Genomic DNA, 21,948 nt, shown 5'->3' with positions numbered 1-21,948 from the left:
AGGGACAAGCGAGAGATAGGATCCACAGCACTAGCGAAAGTGGCTAGCGCGATCCAGGTACAGAGTAGCAGAACAGAAGGATACACAGCGCTAGCGAAAAGTGGCTAGCGCGATCCAAAGAGACAGATCAGAAGAGATAGCTGGTAGCAACCGCTGCACCAGCTATACTCCAAGAACAGAGATCAGAACCATTTCCTGTCGACCACCATTGGGACAGGACAATGGCAACAGAACAAACAAACAGATAAACAATCCTAACTGCACTAGGGAAAACCTGCCTAGCGCAGATTCAGGAATTACTCTAAGCTGATCTTCAAACAGAGAGTAAGGCTGACACCCCACCAGGAGTGTTACATACGATGAAATCCTTATGACCAGCCAAGCATTGTGGGACACACATAGTACTTATAGTACACGCCTCCAATGAATGTGGCCAGGCAATTTGCATGACAATGTATGCAAATTCCTCAGCAAGCACAAGCTGCAAAACTGACACAAGCTCTTCTTTCCAGAGTCCTGCAGCATGCAAACCTACACAATGGTCAAAAGGCTGGCTGCCTGCACAGGCAGCTGAGCAAATCATCACACTATTCAAAGCAAGTTAAATCTGCAATTGCAGAAGGGGTCTGTGTTATAAGATCTTTGAATCTTCAGATTCCATTTGAATATTGTGTGCCTGAGCTACAAATCAGTACACAAGACCTATCCGACCTACATTTCTGATCTTGTTCACAGACACATACCTGGTCACCCTCACTGATCCTCCAATGACCTTTGTCTGACCAATCTGCACATTTCTCACTCCCGTGTGTGACTGCAAGTCTTCTCTAGAGCTGCCCCCACTCTCTGGAACTACTTTCCACCGGCCCTCAGGCTCCCCCCCCCTTCTTCAACACATCAAAATCAGAGCGGTTGTCCTTACGGCCATGTTAGGTGAGAACAAGGCTTTTTAAAGATTTTTGTGTGTGTAAACTATTGGAAAACACAATTTTTTAAAATCAATTTTGACCCTTTATATTGATTGAGAGACATGATTTATCGATTGTTTGACTTTGACTTTTGATTGTTTGACTTTGATTTATGATCATTTTGTCTAACTGAAATGCTCACAGACTGATCAGAGGAAAATCTCAGGAACATGCCAGCAATGAATTTTCTTATCACGAAAAAATGTAATATTTGAGCACTCTCTTTCTCTTTGAAGATGTGCATTATTCAACACCCAGGTGCTAATATTTGCTACAGAAACATGTACATGAGTTGCAGCATCAGAATCCAGCTGCAGATGTTAGAAAACGAAAGCAGGCAGATTATAGGTAGCTGGAGTCAGCAGTAACTTTTTACTCCCAAATATGTGTCATTATTCAAATATATTTAGTTTAGTACTTAGCTGCATTTACCAGTTGCTGAAATAGATTTAGAATATCTGTCTATCTAATTCAGTCTGGATGTCATTTGGGAGGTTGTTTTCTTTCTGACACACCCTGGCTGTTAGATCTGCAGAAAGAATTTGTGAGCAACACTGGATGTGCCCATGTGCACAGATAACCAGGAGCATAACTAGAAATCATGGACCCCCCACCGAAAAAGGTTTACATTATTATTGATTTATAAAGTGTCAACATATTCTGTGACAATTGTATATACAAAATACTGAATTATTATTATTATTATTTATTTAGAAAGCGCCAACATATTCCATGGCATTGTACAAAATAGGAAAACAATATAATGATTCAGACAATGATATACATCAAATATGGACACTGGTGTAAAATACAGAACTGGTGATTACAGTGACAGATGTACCATGGTGAATAAAATGTATAACATAGTGCAAGCTATTAAATAAATACAATTCAAGACACAAAAGGGTAAGAGCAGTGGTGCTAAATACAGAATTGATACAAATTACAGAACTGGTAATTACAGTGACAAAGGTAACATGATGAATAAAATGTATAACAAATTCCAAGACTAAAAGGTTGAGAGAGCCCTGCCCTTGCAAGCTTACAATCTAAAGGAATTGGGGGCGGGGGAAGGTTCAAGAGGAGGGGCAGTATACAATAATTATACCTAGAGGCAAGGTGTTTTTATGTTATCCAGTAGGGACTGCAACTTGGACTTAGATCAAAGGGGAGTTACCTAAGGTAGAGTGTATGCTTGTCAGCAAAAGTAAGTTTTGAGGGAGCATTTCAAGATATCAAAGGTTGGAGTGTGACAGATGTGTTGTGGAAGGGGCATTCCAAAAGAGGGGTGCTAAATCTTGTATATGTGAATGGAGGTCAAAAAGAAGTTCATGTGCAGATCTGAGGACACATTAACACTTTTTTTTCTGCCTCACCCCTTGGTGACCTCCATAGCCTGAAGACCCATCTACCAAGTGTCCATTTACAAGTGAGGCCATCATGATCCCCTCACCCTTAAGGGGTACCTGAAAGAAAAAAAAAATATTCCCAAATAGATACTTACCTCAGGGGAGAATCCAGAGACTTTCTTCACCTCACCGTTCCACCACGGGGACCTCCTGAACCTCTACAACAAGGGCCTGTAAAAGACGAGCATGCATCCGCACTCCGTCCATGTATGAGCATGGCTGCATGTGCATGAGTAGCTCTGTCCGTGATCCATCCTACTCCTGATACCTGCGGATGGGAGCCCGGCTGTGAACTTTCAGAGGGTCCCGGCAAGAAGCGGAGATCTGGAGGTTTCCCTCTGCTGAGGTATCTGTCTTTTTCTTTTTACAAACTCGCAGGTTTGCTTTAAAAAAAAACTGGCCACAACAACATCTGCTTTGGAAGATTCACTCCTTTACTGGAGCCACAGAGAGTAAGCAGTTGGGGCCCCTCCTAGCCTTGGGCCTTCTGCAGTTGCAATGGCTGGCTACTTTCTCTATAGGCTATAATTACACTACTACATATAATCAGTGCTACTCGGATACCTCATTATCCTATTCGAGTTTGGTCGAATTCGGATAGTAAACTATCCAAATTCACTCGAAGTTCAATATCCGATGTAATCGAATATCCGATTCGACCTCGGATATCCGACGTCACTATCCGAGTCTGTATTCGAGTAAAATATTTGAGCTGCCCTTAAATAGCTTGTAAAACTTGTATTGGAGGTCAATGATGCATGAAACCACCTTTTTTATGAAGAAAAACATCAAGTGATTATGTGGTGATGTAGTAGTTATAAAAAAAGGTCTCAAAAAAAAGTAAATTAACTTCATGAAAAGTGTTTGCATGAGAAGGTGTGTCCAAAATGCTTGTTGGAATTCTTCATTTACGTCGTCTTCATCTTCTTCTTCTATATCTTCTTCTTCTTCTTCTATATCTTCTTCTTCTATATCTTCTTCTTCTTCTTCTTCATCTTCTTCTATATCTTCTTCTTCTATATCTTCTTCTTCTATATCTTCTTCTTCTTCTATATCTTCTTCTTCTTCTTCTATATCTTCTTCTTCTATATTTTCTTCTTCTATATCTTCTTCTTCTCCTTCTATATCTTCTTCTTCTATATCTTTTTCTATATCTTCTTTTTCTATATTTTCTTCTTCTATATCATCTTCTTCTTCTTCTTCTTTTTCTTCTCCTTCTTCTTCTTCTATATCTTCTTCTTCTTCTTCTTCTATATCTTCTTCTTCTTCTATATCTTCTTTTTCTATATCTTCTTCTTCTTCTATATCTTTTTCTTCTTCTTCTTCTTCTTCTTCTTCTTCTTCTTCTTCTTCTTCTTCTTCTTCTTCTATATCTTCTTATTCTATATCTTCTTTTTCTATATCTTCTTCATTTTCTTCTATGTCTTCTTCTTCTTCTTCATCATCTTCTTCTATATCTTCTTCTTCTATATCTTCTTCTTCTATATCTTCTTCATCTTCTTCATCTTCTATATCTTCTTCTATATCTTCTTCTTCTATATCTTCTTCATCTTCTTCATATTCTTCTATATCTTCTTCTTCTATATCTTCTTCTTCTTCATCATCTTCTTCTTCTTCTTCCCTATCATTATATTATGTGTCTTGGTTTTCCTTTTTTTTGTAATATTTTTTTTACTTCATTTGTGGAAATATTTTATTTTAATAACACCATAGTTATATTTGTGTTGATGGCCTAATAGGTAGGTAGTGGCACATTGCAAGCCACAGCGCCTTTTTCTGTGTACCCTGGCGGTGGTAAAACACAGACATCAGCAGGAGGAGGAAGTAGTAGTTGCAGGCTTGCAGCTATTTGTAGTGTGTGGTAATAGTCGGTCGGTACTCGGTAGGAGAGTGGGTGGGCAGGTGGCAGTAGAAAATAGTTCTTCTTCTGTTCTCCCTGGCAGTGGTAGCAGCACACAGACAGCAGAAGCTCAATGCAGCTACAGGAGGAGGAGTAATGTGTGTCAGGCAGTGTGATGTGACTGACATAATAGGCCCTGGTACCTAGAGGTGGTACCAGGGCCGTAAATGAACATCATGAGGTTCCAGACAGCGGTCGTGAAGCCCACATTGTGTCCAATACACAATTGGGACAGCACAGTTTTCAACCCGGACACCTCTAAAATAATTACAATTTTTTTTTTTAAATTAATGCAGCTATTGTTGAGCGTAATAGCTAGAGGCGCTTAGGCAGCAGCACCTTGTAATGTATTCCCTGGCAGTGGAGAGGAGACACAGACAGCAGGAGGAAATATAACAGCAGGCAGCGTGAGGAGGATAAGTGTGTGTGGCAGACTGGCATTTGGCAGCAGGCAGGAGGGCAGGCAGCGAGACATAGTAGGCCCTGGTTCCTAGCAGTGGTTCCAGGGCCGTAAATGTAATGTGTTCCCTGGCAGTGGAGACACAGACAGCAGGATGAAATATAACAGCAGCAGCAGCAGCAGGTGTATGTGTGTGTGCCAGTCGTCACTTCACTTTCATGTACCCCTCTCGCCGACAACAGGGGCCATGAATTCGCCTTCCACCCAAGCCTGGTTCATTTTGAGAAACGTCAGTCTGTCCACAGACTTGTGAGACAGACGAGATCACTTCTCAGTGACGACTCCACCGGCTGCACTGAAGCAACGCTCTGACAGTACGCTGGAAGGGGGGCAGGAGAGCACTTCCAGGGCGTACTGCGCAAGCTCGCTCCAGATCGGCAGGTGCTTGACCCAATACTCCATGGGATCAACTAGGGGCCACGCTGTCAAGCGCGCTGAAGGACCCCATGTAGTCAGCCACCATGCGGATCAAACGCTGCCTGTGACTGGAGAAGGATGCTGCTGCAGGCACCTCCTCTCTAGTCCTTGGCAGCTCTACACTCATGTAGAGCTCTTGGGTCAGAGACAGCAGGTCTGTGGTGCGCGAGCGCTTGCTGCTGGTGGATGCAGGCGCCTGCTGCTGCCTCTGTGCTGGCTGGACAGTGGGGGTGGATGTCTGAGGGAAGGCTTCTTCCAAGCGCTCAACAAGGGACAGCTGCAAATCCCTCATTTGTTGCGCACGGTCTCCTCCTGCAGGCAGGAACTTGCTGAGCTTCCCCTTCAGACGTGGGTCCAGCATCATGCAGATCCAGATGTCCTCCCTCTGCTTCATCTGGATCACTCTTGGGTCCTTGCGCAGGCACCTCAGCATGTGCGTTGCCATTGGGAACAGTCTGGCCACGTCTGTCGGCACATCATCGGCAGCCCCAGAGCTGACATTGCTGTCCTCCTCTGCCTCCTCCACCTCATCCTCTCTCCACCCCCGCACCAGTCCAGCTGCGCTCTGCTGCTCCCCCCATCAGCAGCAAGGTCAGGGACCTCCACCAACTCCGAGCCCTCCTCCTCAGAGGTGGCCTGTGAAGCTGCCTGCAGCTCCTGCTGGTCCAAGGCTGCCGCTCCCTCTTCCACCAGTGCATACAGGGCCCTGTCCAGCACACACACCAAGGGGACCATGTTGGTGGCCTGCAGGAAGGGTGCCAGGACTGAGCACACTTGCTGCATGTGCCCCCAGTCCTCCGTGGAGATGATGGACGGGAGGTTGGTGGCGGCACGCCCAGTTGCAGTGAGGGAGGCAACTGTTGCTCGTGCAACGTACTGGCTGACAGCCTGCCTCTGTTCAACCAGACGCTCCAACATCGCCAGGGTGGAGTTCCAGCGAGTTGGAACATCGAGCATGAGCCGGTGCTGTGGCAGGAGCAGCTCCTTCTGCACCTCTTCCAGGCTCGCCACGGCTGCAGGCGAGTGCCGGAAGTGACGCACAACCTTCCTTGCCACCTCAAGGAGTCGGTCCATCCCCTGGTAGGTCCGCAGGAACTTTTGGACTACCAGGTTCAGGACGTGCGCCAGGCAGGGGATGTGGGTCAGGTCTCCCCTGCTGATGGCAGCAACGAGGTTTGCCCCATTGTCGGACACCACCTCTCCGACTCTGAGGCCTCTGGGGGTCAGCCAATTCCTCTCCTGCTCTCTGAGTTTGGCCAGGACATGGTTCGCCGTCAGTTTGGTCTTCCCCAGGCTGACCAATTCCAGCAGCGCTTGGCAGTGGCGGGGCTTCACGTTGCTGCTGAGGCGGGGGGTTTGGGCTGGTGTGGCAGAGGATGGAAGCGGATCAGAGGAACCTGCTGCTGTTCCGCTGACCCTGCATGGTGGCACCACCCACTGCGTTGTTGGTGCTGCTGCTGCTCTGACAGTGCCCGATGCCGCTCCTCCCTCCTCACCCCCTTCCACCAAGCTGACCCAATGCGCGGTGAAGTACAGATAGCGGCCTGTCCCAAACCGGCTGCTCCACGAGTCCATGGTGACGTGGACCCGTTGACCCACCACGTGCTCCAGCCCTTTCCCAACATTGGCCATCACAGAGCGGTGAAGTGCAGGGATGGCCGTGCGAGCAAAATAATGTCGGCTGGGGATTGACCAATCGGGGGCTACACACTTTAGGCGCGCACGCATGTCGCTCCCCTCCTGCACAAGGGAATAAGGCAGGAGTTGGGAGCACATGGCCCGTGCCAGCAAGCCGTTCAGCTGACGCACGCGACGGCTGCTGGGAGGCAGAACCCTGACCACCCCCTGGAAGGTGTCGCTGAGCAGGGTCTGGCGAGGTCTTTTGCTGGCACGGGAAGCAGTGGAGGGAGCAGAGGAGGCCACTGAGGACTGGCTGCCAGAACAGGCCTCAGTGTCGGCGGCAGGAGTTGCAGAGGGAGGAGGAGCAGTGCGTTGCTGACGCACTCCTGCTGCTGACGGCTTCGCAGTGGTGGCGGGTCTGCCACTGCCAGCTTCCTTCAACTTCACGAACTCCTCATGCTCGTGAAAGTGTTTCCCTGCAAGGTGGTTGACCAGAGAGGTGGTGCCAAACGCAGAGGGCTCCTTCCCTCTGCTGAGCTGCTTGCAGCACTGGTTGCAGGTGGCATACTTGCACTCCAAATATGGAAGGGTGAAAAAATTCCATATTGGGGAGGTGAAGTTGCCCCTTCGGCTGGAAGGTGCTGCTTCCGCTGGTCTCCCTGTTGTGGTTGGGGGGGGGGGGGTTCTTGGTGCGGCTGGTGGTGGCACTGGCAGAACTTGTCTCCTGATCAGCACGCTGTGTGGCCTGCATACCTTCAATGCTGATCCTTCTAGCAAGGCCCGCAGACGCATCCTCCTCCTCCTCAGAGCTGATGACATCCTCACTCCCAGGACCTGGCAACCAGTCTTTGTCCTTCACAATGTTATCATCATCCTCCCCCTCCACAAACATGTCCTGCTGGGATCCCCCAAACTCCCCTTCTGCATGCATGGGCGGATGGACAGTCACCACTGTCTGACTGTCCAAAGCATCATCCCCCAAAGTGCCCATGAGCATTCCTTCCTCCGCCAATTCTTCCGCAACAGCACTCCATAACCCCGCTGTGCTTGGGGATAAGAAGGTGCTGAGTGACAGGGTGCTGATGTCGCCCGCTGGGGCTGGAGAACTGCACTCCTCCTCCTCCTGCTCCCCAGGCAGTGCTGGGCGGCTGCTGCTGCTCTTGCGAACAGGAGGAGTGGTGGCGGGGGTGGAGGACTCGGTTCCAGAGCTAATGGTGGCCTGCTCATCCACCATCAGTTCCACCACAGCATCTGCGTCCTTCTCCTCAATAGGACGGCTACGACCTGGCGGTGGGAGGAACATCTGGGCCACACGCTGCTGCTGCTGTGTCTCTGCAGCGTGACTCCCAACTGTTGGGCGGCCAAGGCGTCCACGGCCAGTGGCTAATGGCGGAATAGCCACTGGTGCAGACACAGAACTGCGCATGGTGGTGGTGGCGCGGCTGCCACGCCCATGACCTCCTCTCTTGGCGATGCCCTTGCTGCCCTTGCTGCCCCTGCCCAGACCGCGGCTGCCAGTGCCAGACATTGTATATTTTTAATATTATACAAATGAAAAAAAAAACAACCTATGTATGTAAAGGCAGGTGGGACAAGTGGGGTACTTTAATGGGGTGGGACTGGTGGTGGTGGGTGTGTGAGGTGACGGACAGGTGTACTCTACAGCAGAGATCGGTGTAGCGCTAACGAGAGAGTGCGCACTGCACACACAAAGACCCTAGCTGACGCTGACTGACGGTGTCCCTATACACAGACTACAGTACAAGTCAGCAAATACACAATAGAAGTAATAGAAAAAAATAGGACGGGTGTAGCACTAATGAGAGGGTGCGGACAGCGCAGATGTGCACTGCGCACACAAAGACCCTAGGTAACGCGGTGACGGACGGTACATATACACAGACTAGAGTACACTGACTACAGTACTACTAACTAAACAATAGAAGAATCTAGCTAAATAATACAACAGGTGTGACTAGATTACAGAGAGCAGATACAGCAGGACAGGTATAGCAGTAAAGCTGGGCCTTGCTAACTACAAAATACTATAGTACAATAATCTATCTAACACAGAAGTAGTAGTACAGGAGTAGAGTAGGACAGGTGAGAGCACAGGTAAGGTAGAGACTAGAGCACAGAGCAGGGCAGGCTGCCTTGCCTAGCCTGCAGCCTGCAGCAGCACCAGTGACAGTCTCCCTCCCTAGTCCCTAATCACACAACCTAAACTGCCTAAAATACAATCTATCTACAATACAAAGCAATACAGTTGAAGATCAAGTGTTGGAGTGTAAAAACGCTAGGTTTAGAACAATAGCAATGCACTTGCACACAGACAAAAAGCACTGAAGCAGTTCTCTCAGTACAATCAGTCAGTAAGTCGCAAGCAGGACGAGTGAGGCAAGATGGCGTCCGCTATTTATAGAGGGGGGCTTGGCCAGGCTCCCCCTCTGTGATTGGCTACAGTCAGAGGGTTTGGAGCCCTCTGATTTGCTTGTGAGGACTCGAGGTGACGTCTGTCGTGACGCTATCCGAGCTCGTGACGCTATCCGAGCTCGGATAGCTAGGATATCTCCAGGTAGCTGCTTGCTATCCGAGTGCGCTCGGATAGCACAGCCCGGATAGCTAGTACTATTCGAGCTCGCTATTCGAGCTCTAATAGTGAAAAAAGAGCTAGGATATCCGAGTACCTCGGATATCCTAGCTCAGATGAGCATCACTGCATATAATTACACATATATATCAATATTGTTTTTAAAGAGAATCTGTATTGTTAAAATCGCACAAAAGTAAACATACCAGTGCGTTAGGGGACATCTCCTATTACCCTCTGTCACAATTTTGCCGCTCCTCGCCGCATTAAAAGTGGTTAAAAACAGTTTTTAAAAGTTTGTTTATAAACAAACAAAATGGCCACCAAAACAGGAAGTAGGTTGATGTACAGTATGTCCACACATAGAAAATACATCCATACACAAGCAGGCTGTATACAGCCATAATTTTGAATCTCAAGAGATCATTTGTGTGTTTCTTTCCCCCTGCAGCTATCTTCCACTGAAGTGTCAGGCTGTTTCTTCCTGCAGCGTGCAGACAGCTGTGCCTGTATGTAATTCCTCAGTATGTGAAAGCCCAGCCAGCTCAGAGGAGGATTTATCCAGCTTGTAAAAGATAATAGAACAGAGAGAAGCTGCACTAATCTAAATATCACACAGGCAGTGTGCAGAGAGGGGCCTGGATGGGAGAGTTCATAGCAGAACCACAACACTGAAGAACTTGGCAGCCTTCCAGACACAGGCCTGACAAGTCTGACAAGAGAGAGATAAGTTGATTTATTACAGAGATGGTTATAGTAGAAAGTGCTGCAGTAAGCCAGAACACATTATAATAGGTTTTGGAACTTGTAGGATGATAAAAAACAGGATGCAATTTTTGTTACGGAGTCTCTTTAAAGTATATTTAAGAACAACAGAAAAAGGCTATAGGTGTGAATGAATGTATTTTCCTGTAAGAGGCAGTTATGTCACATATCACTACTTACATATTATGTGCGGCATGTCATAGAGAGAGTTACACCTATCAAACAAAAAAGAGGGAGCAGCACACCTTTTCGTAGTGAAAGTCTGAGTGTTTCCTCTGTGATTTTAGTTTTAATCTGCAGAAGCTTGGGTGTTTTTGTTACTATATTCTTGGTAGGATTTTTAACACACCCCACCTTCCTGATCCATATATAAGAATCGGAAGCACTGCACTGATACATCACCAGTGACTCATCCATGAGAGCTGATCTGAGGCAGGCCGGGAGGAGACAGTTTCTATTGAAGAGGTGAAAGCATAAGTGTATTTATTACACAAATGTTTAAACCAAGCCAGACGTACTCTATGATGAATAATGGAATTATATAATACGTTATTGATTTTGCCTTCTTGAAGACACCTGGAAATCCCTATGATGTGTACAGGGCCGGCCTTAGGTTTCACAGCGCCCTGAGCGAAGCCTAATTATGGTGCCCCCCCCCCCTTCATCACACACACACACACACACACACACACACACACACACACACACACACACACACACACACACACACACACACACACCATAGAGACATGGAGAGGGAGAGACATAGAAAGAGAGGAGGGAGAGACATAGAGAGAGGAGGGAGAGACAGAGAGAGGGAGAGACATAGAGAGAGAGGAGGGAGAGACAGAGAGAGAGGAGGGAGAGACAGAGAGAGAGGAGGGAGAGACAGAGAGAGAGGAGGGAGAGACAGAGAGAGAGGAGGGACATAGAGAGAGAGAGGAGGGACAGAGAGAGACATACAGAGAGAGAGAGAGAGAGCGACATACAGAGAGAGAGAGAGAGAGAGATACAGAGAGACAGACAGAGAGAGGAGGGAGAGAGAGACATACAGAGAGACAGACAGAGAGAGGAGGGAGAGAGAGACAGACAGAGAGAGGAGGGAGAGAGAGACAGACAGAGAGAGGGAGGGAGAGAGAGACAGACAGAGAGAGGGAGGGAGAGAGAGACAGACAGAGAGAGGGAGAGAGAGACAGAGAGAGAGAGAGAGAGACAGAGAGAGGGGGAGGGAGAGAGAGACAAAGAGAGAGAGAGACAGAGAGAGAGAGAGAGAGGGAGAGAGGGAGAGACAGAGAGAGAGAGAGAGGGAGAGCCAGAGAGAGGGAGAGAGACAGAGAGAGGGAGAGACAGAGAGAGGGAGAGACAGAGAGAGAGACAGACAGAGAGAGGGAGAGACAGAGAGAGAGAGGGAGAGACAGAGAGAGAGAGGAGGGAGAGAGAGAGAGAGAGAGAGAGAGAGAGACAGACAGACAGAGAGAGAGGAGGGAGAGACAGACAGAGAGAGAGAGGAGCGAGAGACAGACAGACAGAGAGAGAGAGAGAGGAGGGAGAGACAGACAGAGAGAGAGAGAGAGGAGGGAGAGACAGACAGAGAGAGAGGAGGGAGAGACAGACAGAGAGAGAGAGAGGAGGGAGAGACAGACAGAGAGAGAGAGAGAGGAGGGACAGACAGACAGACAGAGAGAGAGAGGAGGGAGAGACAGACAGACAGAGAGAGAGAGGAGGGAGAGACAGACAGACAGAGAGAGAGAGGAGGGAGAGACAGACAGACAGAGAGAGAGAGGAGGGAGAGACAGACAGACAGAGAGGGAGAGACAGAGAGAGAGGAGGAGGGAGAGACAGAGGAGGAAAGATAGAGGATGAGAGAGACAGACAGATATAGGGATGGAGGGATAGGAGGGAGAAAAAGAGAGAAAACATAGAGGGGGGGGGGGGGGGGGAGAGGGAGAGATAGGGATGGATAGATAGACAGGATACAGGAATAGATAATCTAGGGACATATATAAGAGAGAGAGACAGAGCTATAGGGATGGATGGATGTATGCTTGGGGAGAGAGACACAGATATAGATGGATGGATGGATGGATGGATGGATGGATGGATGGATGGGAGGAGTAGAGAGAGAGACAGAGCTATAGGGATGGATGGATGTATGCTTGGGGAGAGAGAGACAGACAGATATAGATGGATGGATGGGAGGAGTAGAGAGAGACAGAGCTATAGGGATGGATGGATATATGCTTGGGGAGATAGAGAGACAGACAGATATAGATAGATGGATGGATGGATGGATGGGAGGAGTAGAGGGAGACAGAGATATAGGGATGGATGGATGTATGTATGGGGAGATAGAGAGACAGACAGATATAGGGATGGGTGGATGGGAGGAATAGAGAGAGGGGGAAGAGACAGAGAGAGAGAGAGAGTGAGTGAGTGAGTGTGTGTGTACTGCTGCACAAAGTCTGGTCCATCAAGGCTGCATTGAGTGACTGACCTGCCTCTCTGCTGTCCCCCTTGCTTGCAGTTTGCTGGCACTCTGTGGGAGCTGGGCGATGTGCTCCTGTCACACAGACCTGTGGGCTGCAACAAGTTCCCCTCTGTGGTGGCTCCCTCCATCCCCGGCACTCAGACTGCCAGCCATGTAGTTCAGCGGTGGGTGGTCCAGCAGCATTGATGGCAGAGCAAGGGAAGCCGCTGTATACTTCAAATACAGGAAGTGCTCATTCAGGAAATTAACACTTCCTGTATTTGAGATACACAGCGCCACCACTGGGCTCCCTCTGTCATCACAGCTGCCGATTCACCCAGCTGAACAGGGCTGACAGTGAGTGCCGGAGATCGGAGGGAGCCGCGAGTGAGGGGAATAGAAACCCCTGCACATGCGCCCCTTGGAGGCCGGCGCCCTGAGCGACCGCTCCGGTCGCACAGGTCAAAGGCCGGCCGTGGATGTGTATAGCTTTCATATGCCATATTTTTCAGAATATAAGACGCTCCAGACTATAAGACACACCTAGGTTTAGAGGGCAAAAATCAGGAAAAGAAAGAAAAATACTAAACCTAGGTGCCTCTATTAGTGCAGGGGCGTCTAGGAACTTTTGCTTCCGAACTGTCTCTAAGCTACTCTATCTAAGCTACACTGACCAGCTAAACTACACTAATCCCTGCTGCCCTACCAGCTAAGCTACACTACACTACATACTACACTAACACAACTTTGTACTGTACTAACACTACACTAACCTAACACCTTCGTACTGCACCTGATCCTGCTGCCACCCTCCTCTCCTCCTCACTCTGGGCTTGTGGAATGCGACACACTCCTCCTTCTCATCCTAAAGCTGGCGATATATGGAGACACAGTGACTGTCTACCGATATACCGCTCTGCATCCTCCGTACTTGTGCCGTATTTCCACACTGTAACCCCAGTGACACACATGTGCTGGGGTCACTCCGCTTAACTCCAATGCACATGCGCCGCTGGGGTTACAATGTGGAAGTAGAGCTCAAGTATGGAGGTCCTGGAGCGGTATAGCAGCAGACGGCCACTGTGTCCCCATACGTCGCCAGATACAGGATGAAAGGGAACAGACGAGGAGCACATCAGCATCTACAGGACTGCAGCAAGGGGGAGAGGAGTGCGGCGGCAGAATGAGTAAGTGGTCCCTGTGCACTCTGCACCTTTTTTTACTGTATATTCGGATTACAAGCTGCTACCACTTTTTCCTACCAATTTTAGGGGAAAAAAATGCATCTTATATTCCCAAAAATATGGTACCTCCATCACAACACCTATAACAGTGTACACCGACTCTGTGGACAGTTTTGGGGCCACATGTAATAGATATAACATAATGACCAGTACTTTTTCTATAGGTAAGGGAGGAGGGGCATAGAGTATGATGGAGCTGCTTCTGGTGGGAAGGGTAACGAGGTGAACAATGCATTCAAAGGACACTGTCATTTAACGATGCATCATTCCCCATTTTTAACTGAGCTCAAAGGATACCTATACATTCAATCAGTACTTAGCCAAGGCAAACACATATTGCCACCCAGGCTCTGTCTTATATGATGAGTGTGAAACATGCATAATTCACAACATGGATCACTCCCGGGAGAGGAGAAAAGGACAGCGCTCCACAGTCAAACAAATATAAATAAATTTTAGCACCAATGTCACCAGTTATGTATGGGGATCCGCAGACTTCAACCGAGTACACACACTCTCCAATAAATTCAGTCCACCAAACGAAGTTGCGATCACAATCCTGCCCTCCCAATAGGAGCCTAGGATTTCCCTGTAAAAAAACAGGAACAATAGTGCAATACTGCCTTTTGAGAAGCACCACGTGAGTCACTTCAATGGTCAGTGCAAATAAGGGCCTCCACCAGTGCTATAAGAAAAACAAGGGGGATCTGTATACCCCCTCTGTGAGTCTCACTCACCAGATTCCTTCTTGACTTTTATACAAACAAGCCCTCCTTCCTGGGCAACAACAGCAGCAATGAACACCTTCAAACACCTTCAAATACAAATCGGAACTTGCATAGTGTAAAAAAGCTTAAAAGTTTATTACTAAAACACTTAAAAAATCTGCGTACCAGATAGAAGATCATACAAGCGTTTTCTATGTGTGCCAGCACCGCCGCGGTCGGATCTCTGCTGCACGCCACAGTCCCCGCTCTGATCACTTCCCCCAGTTCCGATTTGTATTTGAAGGTGTTTGAAGGTGTTCATTGCTGCTGTTGTTGCCCAGGAAGGAGGGCTTGTTTGTATAAAAGTCAAGAAGGAATCTGGTGAGTGAGACTCACAGAGGGGGTATACAGATCCCCCTTGTTTTTCTTATAGCACTGGTGGAGGCCCTTATTTGCACTGACCATTGAAGTGACTCACGTGGTGCTTCTCAAAAGGCAGTATTGCACTATTGTTCCTGTTTTTTTACAGGGAAATCCTAGGCTCCTATTGGGAGGGCAGGATTGTGATCGCAACTTCGTTTGGTGGACATAATTCACAACATGTTTGGAGATAAACATACTGGTGGGTGGAGAGTGGCACAGATGGTGATGGTGGGTGCTGGGTATAGATGCCTGATGGCCTTTTCGTGCACTGCGGCGCTTCTACATAAAAGCAAACAGTGCGTGAAACGGCCGTCACACAGCTATACCCAGCATCCACCGTCACCATCTGTGCCACTCTCCACCAACTGGTATGTTTACTTCTAAACTTGTTGTGAATTATGCATGTTTTACACTCATCATGTAATGAAGAATTTTGAATTATAGAAGTATTTTACAGCAGTGCCAGCATCTTCTATCCTCTACGCATTATCTAGGTTCACTGTAGCATGTGTACGCAGCTTACATTTTTTAACTTTGGGTACATAAGTAGCTTTAAAGCAGAATGCCGGTGTAAAAAGAAAACCTACACTATCAGCACAGGCTGCAGAGACGTTATAACAGATTAGCAGGAAAAGTGTCAAAAAAAACTTTCCACTTGAGCCATAAAATTCATTTTGTTGATTAACCACACCCCCTTTCTGATTAGCTGCCATGGCAGTTTTCTGCCTTTGCAAAGATTGCTAAGAGATTATGGGCTTGATTCACTAAAGCATGATAACTCATTATTACGTGTAAAGGCTTTGCAGGCGCAAACGAGCGCGCGACGCATTATGCCCACGAACAGTTTCCACCATTTGCGTGTTACGTTTTATTGCATGAACGGCGTTATGCTTCGCGCGCTAAGTGTGGAATGCCATTGAAAGCTATGGTGCTTCACGCAATCATTAGATAGAGTTTGGAAATGAAATCAGAAATGGTGCTTACATTACCATGTGACTTAATGTAATACTGCACGCACAAAGTTTAACGCAGTAATGATTCATTATCTACATACCGTTTGCGTGATCTGCAGTGACTACACGTGATAGTGATTTTTAGCACGTGATAACGATACTTTGTGCATGAAGCGTAACGCCGTTCGCGCGAAGTCATACCTTTACACGTGCAAACCTTTGCGAGCATGATAGCATGTGCAAAGCGGCTTATCACTGTCGTGTTAAGTGTTAGCACGCTTTAGTGAATCAAGCCCAATGTCATCTGTGGGTGCGAGGAGCCTCATAATGTGGCTTAACCCTCTGGTCGATACAATTATATCGGCCAGGAGGGGGCGCAGCACTTTTTTTTAAATTTTTTTATTTTTCAAATCATGTAGCGAGCCCTGCGCTCGCTACATGATAGCCGCTGCGCAGCGGCATCCCCCCACCCACTCCGATCGCCTTCGGCGATCAGAGTAAGCAGGAAATCCCGTTCAGAACGGGATTTCCTGCTGGGCTTCCCCGGTCACCATGGCAACGGGGCAGGATGACGTCACCGACGTCATGGACGTCGTGACGTCAGAGGGAGTCACGATCCACCCCTCAGTGCTGCCTGGCACTGATTGGCCAGGCTGCGCAAGGGGTGTGAGGGGGGGGGCTGCGCGGCACGGCGAGTAGCGGCGGATCGGCGGCGAGCAGCGGCGATCAGAAGTTGCACACAGCTAGCAAAGTGCTAGCTGCGTGTAACAAGAAAAAAATTATGCAAATTTGCCCACCAGGGCCTGAGAACTCCTCCTGCGCGACATACCCCGAGCTCAGCTCGGGATTATCGCTCAGGAGGTTAAGAGGTGCTCTGCTTCTACCTGTGCCACTGAGACAGCCTACCACAAAGAGGAGAGCTAAAGGGAGTAGTGCAAGGCAGAATGAGACCAATCAGAGCTACCACAATGCTTCTCTGCTGTTTAATGAAGTAGTCAGCAGTTGCTGCATTGGGTAAAGAAAAGAGGTGGAAAAGTCATAGTAAGTCTTATTGGCCCATATGCAATTCACTTTTTCTCCCGAATTTTCACCTAGGTGATATTTTCACAACTTGTCATAGAAATGCTTTTTAAGTCACCAGCCTGCAAGAAAATACTCAAAATATATTTGATAGTACTTTTTCATCAACTTTTGGGTACTTTTTCAATTGTAAAATGCTGAACTGTTAGTGTAACAAGAAGATGAAAATTATCTCCTAGGAGAAAATTTTTTATTGCATATGGGCCATTCTGTTTTTTTTTTTTGACTTTTTAAATTCACAGTGGAGGTCCACTTTAACCACTTAACGCCCCTCCATTGAGAGGCTAAACCAGGCGGGAGCAGGAACCCTCCTGCAGGCATGTGCATTTTAGCAGAATGGTAATTTATTACCTATCCTATTTGCGCTAATTAGTGCACAAATAGGACATTTATGACTGGCCATTTTGCTTTAAGTGGTTAAACCACTACAGTTAAGTATAGTTAAGAGAGACTAGTTTGTCATGGGACGGAATAGAAATGAAGACTACTATTAGCACAGTGTAGAAGGCTGCTTTCACAGTGGGCCGTTACAGGCACAAGTTAGAGCAGCTTGTAACGCAGCCCAACTCACAGCACTGAAAAATCAATGTGCTGTTCACAGTGCCCACGTTGCATTGGAGTATAACGCTGCACGGTAAATGAAAGTGCAGCGTGCTGTGCGTTATACCCGTATGTGGCTGCGTTCAAATGTTTGCACATGGTCAGTACTGTTTTTTTTATTTGCCGCATGCGCCGTTTTCGGCCAATAGTATGCGTCAAAAAGGACGCATCACGGACGCATCAAGAGATGCATAACACGGCACTATAAAACGTCCAACTTCAAAGCTCACATGCGTTGCGTTAGGGGCACGTTATGCGACCCTAACGTCGCATCTAACGCAACGTCTTAGTGGGAAAGAGCCCTAAGGAAAACTGAAGCGAGAGGGATATGGAGGCTGCCATATTTATTTGCCTTTTAGCAATACCAGTTGCGTGGCTGTCCTGCTAATCCTCTGCCTCTAATACTTTAGCCACGGACCCTGAACAAGCATGCAGGTCAGGTATTTATGACATTATTGTCAAACCTGACAAGATTAGCTGCATGCTTGTTTCTGGTGTTAGGGCCAGTGCACACCAAAAAGCGGTAGCGTAATTGCAAACGCTCAGCGCTTTTTGATGTGATTTTTCTAGGTGATTCTAGGCATGTGCCTAGCAATTTTCTAATCATGCCTAGCAATTTTTGGAGCGTTTTGGTGTAGCAGTTTTTATTTTTTGTTACAGTAGAGTTATAACTGAACAGCTTCTGTAACAATAACGCTTGGGAAATCGCTCTGATCCAGCGCTTTTCAGAGCGGTTGTCCACTTTCCTATACTTAACACTGAGGCTGAATCACCTCAGAAATCAGCAAAAATGCTGCAGGACCCAAGTTTGCGTTTGGGGAAAAAAACGAATCGCTGTGGTGTGCACCATCCCATTGAAATACATTAGCCAAGCGCTTTTCAAAGCACTAGCGTTTTTAAAAATGCTCAGAACCGTTCTTGGTGTGCACCAGCCCTTTATTCAGACACTACTGCAGCTAAATAGATCTGCAGGGCTGCCAGGCAACTGGTATTGTTTAAAAGGGAATAAATATGGCAGCATTTATATCCTTCTCAGTTCAGTTGTCTTTAAAAGTAGAGGGACATAGAATGAAGGAAATACCCCCTTCATATGTAATAACCAGAACATGTGCTGTTAAATAATTTCAATGCGTTTTATGGAAGCAAAAAAAAAAAGAACTGTTGAAATAAATCTTTCATTCTCCAAGCCAATTTTTGAAACTTGTTTTCCTACCTAATCCCTCCCAACCTCCTAAGGGCCTGTTCAGACTATGCGCGTTCCTAGATGTTTTCAGGGAACGTGTCTGGGTACCAAAAACGCATAGGAACGGCTCCTAATGCTTTTGAATGGGCTAGTTCACATGTATGCGTATGAGACGCATACGTTTCTCATCCGCATTGCTGCACACAGTTCTGTGTGTTACGCATAGAAACGGACGCAATGAAAGTCTATGGACGCGTATCAAAAACGCGTACTATTGCGTTTTTAGCGTCTGTTTTCCTCTGCGGTTCCCATAATTCTTTTTTTTCCCCCGGGTAACGTGTGTGTGCAAAACGCAATAGAATACGCATTAGAACGCAAGAAAAACGCATGCATTTTTCAACTTGCGTTTCTTTGATTTTAAACGCATTCTTCATACGCAGATAGTCTAAACAGCCTGTGTCTTGCATGCGTTCCAACAGCCATAATGCTCCTCCTCCTCTCTTTATAAAGGATGCCATGAATTAGCTTCTCAGACTGCTTATTACTTTTGATACAGCACAACTTCCATTTTCAGAGTAATAGAGCAAATTCCCAGAATTGTCCATGAGGTTGTGTAAAATTCCTATGTCACAAGAAAGATGGCAGCTGCTAAGAAGGCAGATAGGAGGAGAGATAAATTCACTATGAAAAAAAAAAGTTGGAAAAAAAATTCTCCAAGTAAGCCTACGCTTAGTAGGAACTTGACATGGCAATTGCAATGCTGATTGAACATATAATATAACAACTAAACAAGCAGTAATGGTTCATAGTGTGTAAAACATTCATCAGGCAGTATAGTAATGATTCATGAGTGGTGTGTAAAGCATTCATTTCACAAATGCACAGCTCTGTGGTGTGCTGCTTCAAACTCCTATTTGTGAACGCGAGTTCAAGTGATCGCGGGACTTTGTGCGGGAGTCATCGGGGATCTTAAATATCCGTCCTGTCGCAACGGTCATTGTCGCCGCACGTCATTTCCATTATCGTGCACCTGTACCCAAGCTAGGATTTATATCGCAGGGGCCTATAGGCACAGATTACCTGGAACACTAGACTTTGCCCTCCATGAACCTACAAACCCCAACCAAACACAACCACAAGTGTGCTGGCTGGCCCAGCTATCACTTCGCCCAGGGGTCTGGTCCTGGAAAAAGAGGTGAGTGGACTCACCCTAAAAACCTCTGCGCCGCGTAGCACCAAAAATGGGCGTGGTTAAGCATAGCATGGGCGTGGTCATGGGTGGGACCAAATATACATGGCCTTAGTATATGTAGCCAGGTGTATAGGTGCCTCCAGTATATGTAGCTAGGTGTATAGGTGTCCCGAGTATAGCCAGGTGTATAGGTGCCCCTAGTATATGTAGCCAGGCGTATAGGTGTCCTCAGTATATGTAGCCAGGTGTATATGTGCCCAGTATATGTAGCCAGGTGTATAGGTGTCCCCAGTATATGTAGCCAAGTGTATAGGTGTCCTCAGTATATGTAGCCAGGTGTATAGGTGTCCCCAGTATATGTAGCCAGGTGTATAGGTGTCCCCAGTATATGTAGCCAGGTGTATAGGTGTCCCCAGTATATGTAGCCAGGTGCATATGTGCCCAGTATATGTAGCCAGGTGTATAGGTGTCCCCAGTATATGTAGCCAGGTGTATAGGTGCCCAGTATATGTAGCCAGGTGTATAGGTGTCTCCAGTATATGTAGCCAGGTGTATAGGTGTCCCCAGTATAGCCAGTCTATAGGCGTCCTCAGAGTGGTAGCCAGGTGTCCCCCCAGCAGGAGGGGAGCAGCGCAGTGGAGAGGAGCGTTGGGGCAAGTTGACGCTGTGCGTGCCGCTGCTCTGGTCTTGACTAGACCAGACTAGCGGCACACACAGCATCAACTCGCCGCAACAGGAGGAGGTAAGTCCCGCCCACTGATGCCCGCTGCCAGCCACCGCCGCAAATGTTCTGGAATCTGGAGGGGAGAGCCAGGAAGAGGAGCCCCAAGGTGAGGGAAGGGGGGGGAGACGTCCGCCCTTCCCCGCTGCTCTGCCCCAACGCTCCTCTCCACTGCGCTGCTCCCCTCCAGGGTGCTAGAGTGGACAACGTCCACTCTCCAATAAAATTAAGTGGACGTCGTCCACCCGCGTTCACGCAGGACTCGACCCCTGACTTCGCCCTCACTTCCCTTACCTGTCATAGGTAACTACAGGTGCCTTTTAGCATTAGGCAGCCAGAGGTACCCTCAGTATTAAATTGCACCTGACTTAACCCCCTTGGCAGTATGATTGCTGCGGCTGCGCGGCTGCGCGGCTGCGCGGCCGCCAGGGTTTTTTTTTAATCTTTTTTTTTTTAGCATGTAGCTAGCCTAGCGCTAGCTACATGCTTCCCCCCTCCCTGCGGCGTCCCCCCGTCACCTCCGATCGCCGCCGGCGCCGCTTGCCCATAAGGAAATCCCGTTCTGAACAGGATTTCCTTGAGGGCTTCCCCCGTCGCCATGGCGACGACCGGAGTGACGTCACCGACGTCATCGACGTCGTGACGTCACTCGGAGTCCCGATCCACCCCATAGTGCAGCCTGGCGGCGATTGGCCAGGCTGCGCAAGAGGTATGCGGGGGGGCCCTGTTTAGCGGCGGGTAGCGGCGCATCTGCGACGGGCGGCGGCGATCGGACCAAACACGCAGCTAGCAAAGTGCTAGCTGCGTGTTTGAAAAAAAATTATGCAAATCGGCCCAGCAGGGCCTGAGCGGCACCCTCCGGCGGCTTACCCCATGTCCAGCACGGGTTACCGCTAAGGAGGTTAAGGGAGATTTGGTCAGTGGAATGCAGAGAGCCAGATGAGTAACCTTTCATTTACACTCTGCTCAAAACTCTGCATAGGGAAGGAGGGAGGGAGGCACTGAAGGAGCAGTGTGAGACACCTTTCTATCATCAGACGCCTGTAGGCATGTGCCTATAGTGCCTTATGGTAAATCCGGTACCCAGTCATCCAAAAAAACACATAGTGGGTACGGGCCTTAAAGGGAACCTTAACTGTATTTAAAAAAAAGAGTATAATTTACCTGGGGCTTCAACCAGCCTCCTGCAGCCTCCCTGTGCCTGTGCTGTCACTAATTGTCCCTCCATTCCCCCTGCAGTGATCCTCTT

The sequence above is a fragment of the Hyperolius riggenbachi genome, chromosome 5 (genome assembly GCF_040937935.1).
Source record: "Hyperolius riggenbachi isolate aHypRig1 chromosome 5, aHypRig1.pri, whole genome shotgun sequence".
NCBI classification, from domain to species: Eukaryota; Metazoa; Chordata; class Amphibia; order Anura; family Hyperoliidae; genus Hyperolius; species Hyperolius riggenbachi.
The sequence above is the reverse complement of the archived record's forward strand: the minus strand, read 5'-3'. Positions refer to the sequence as shown.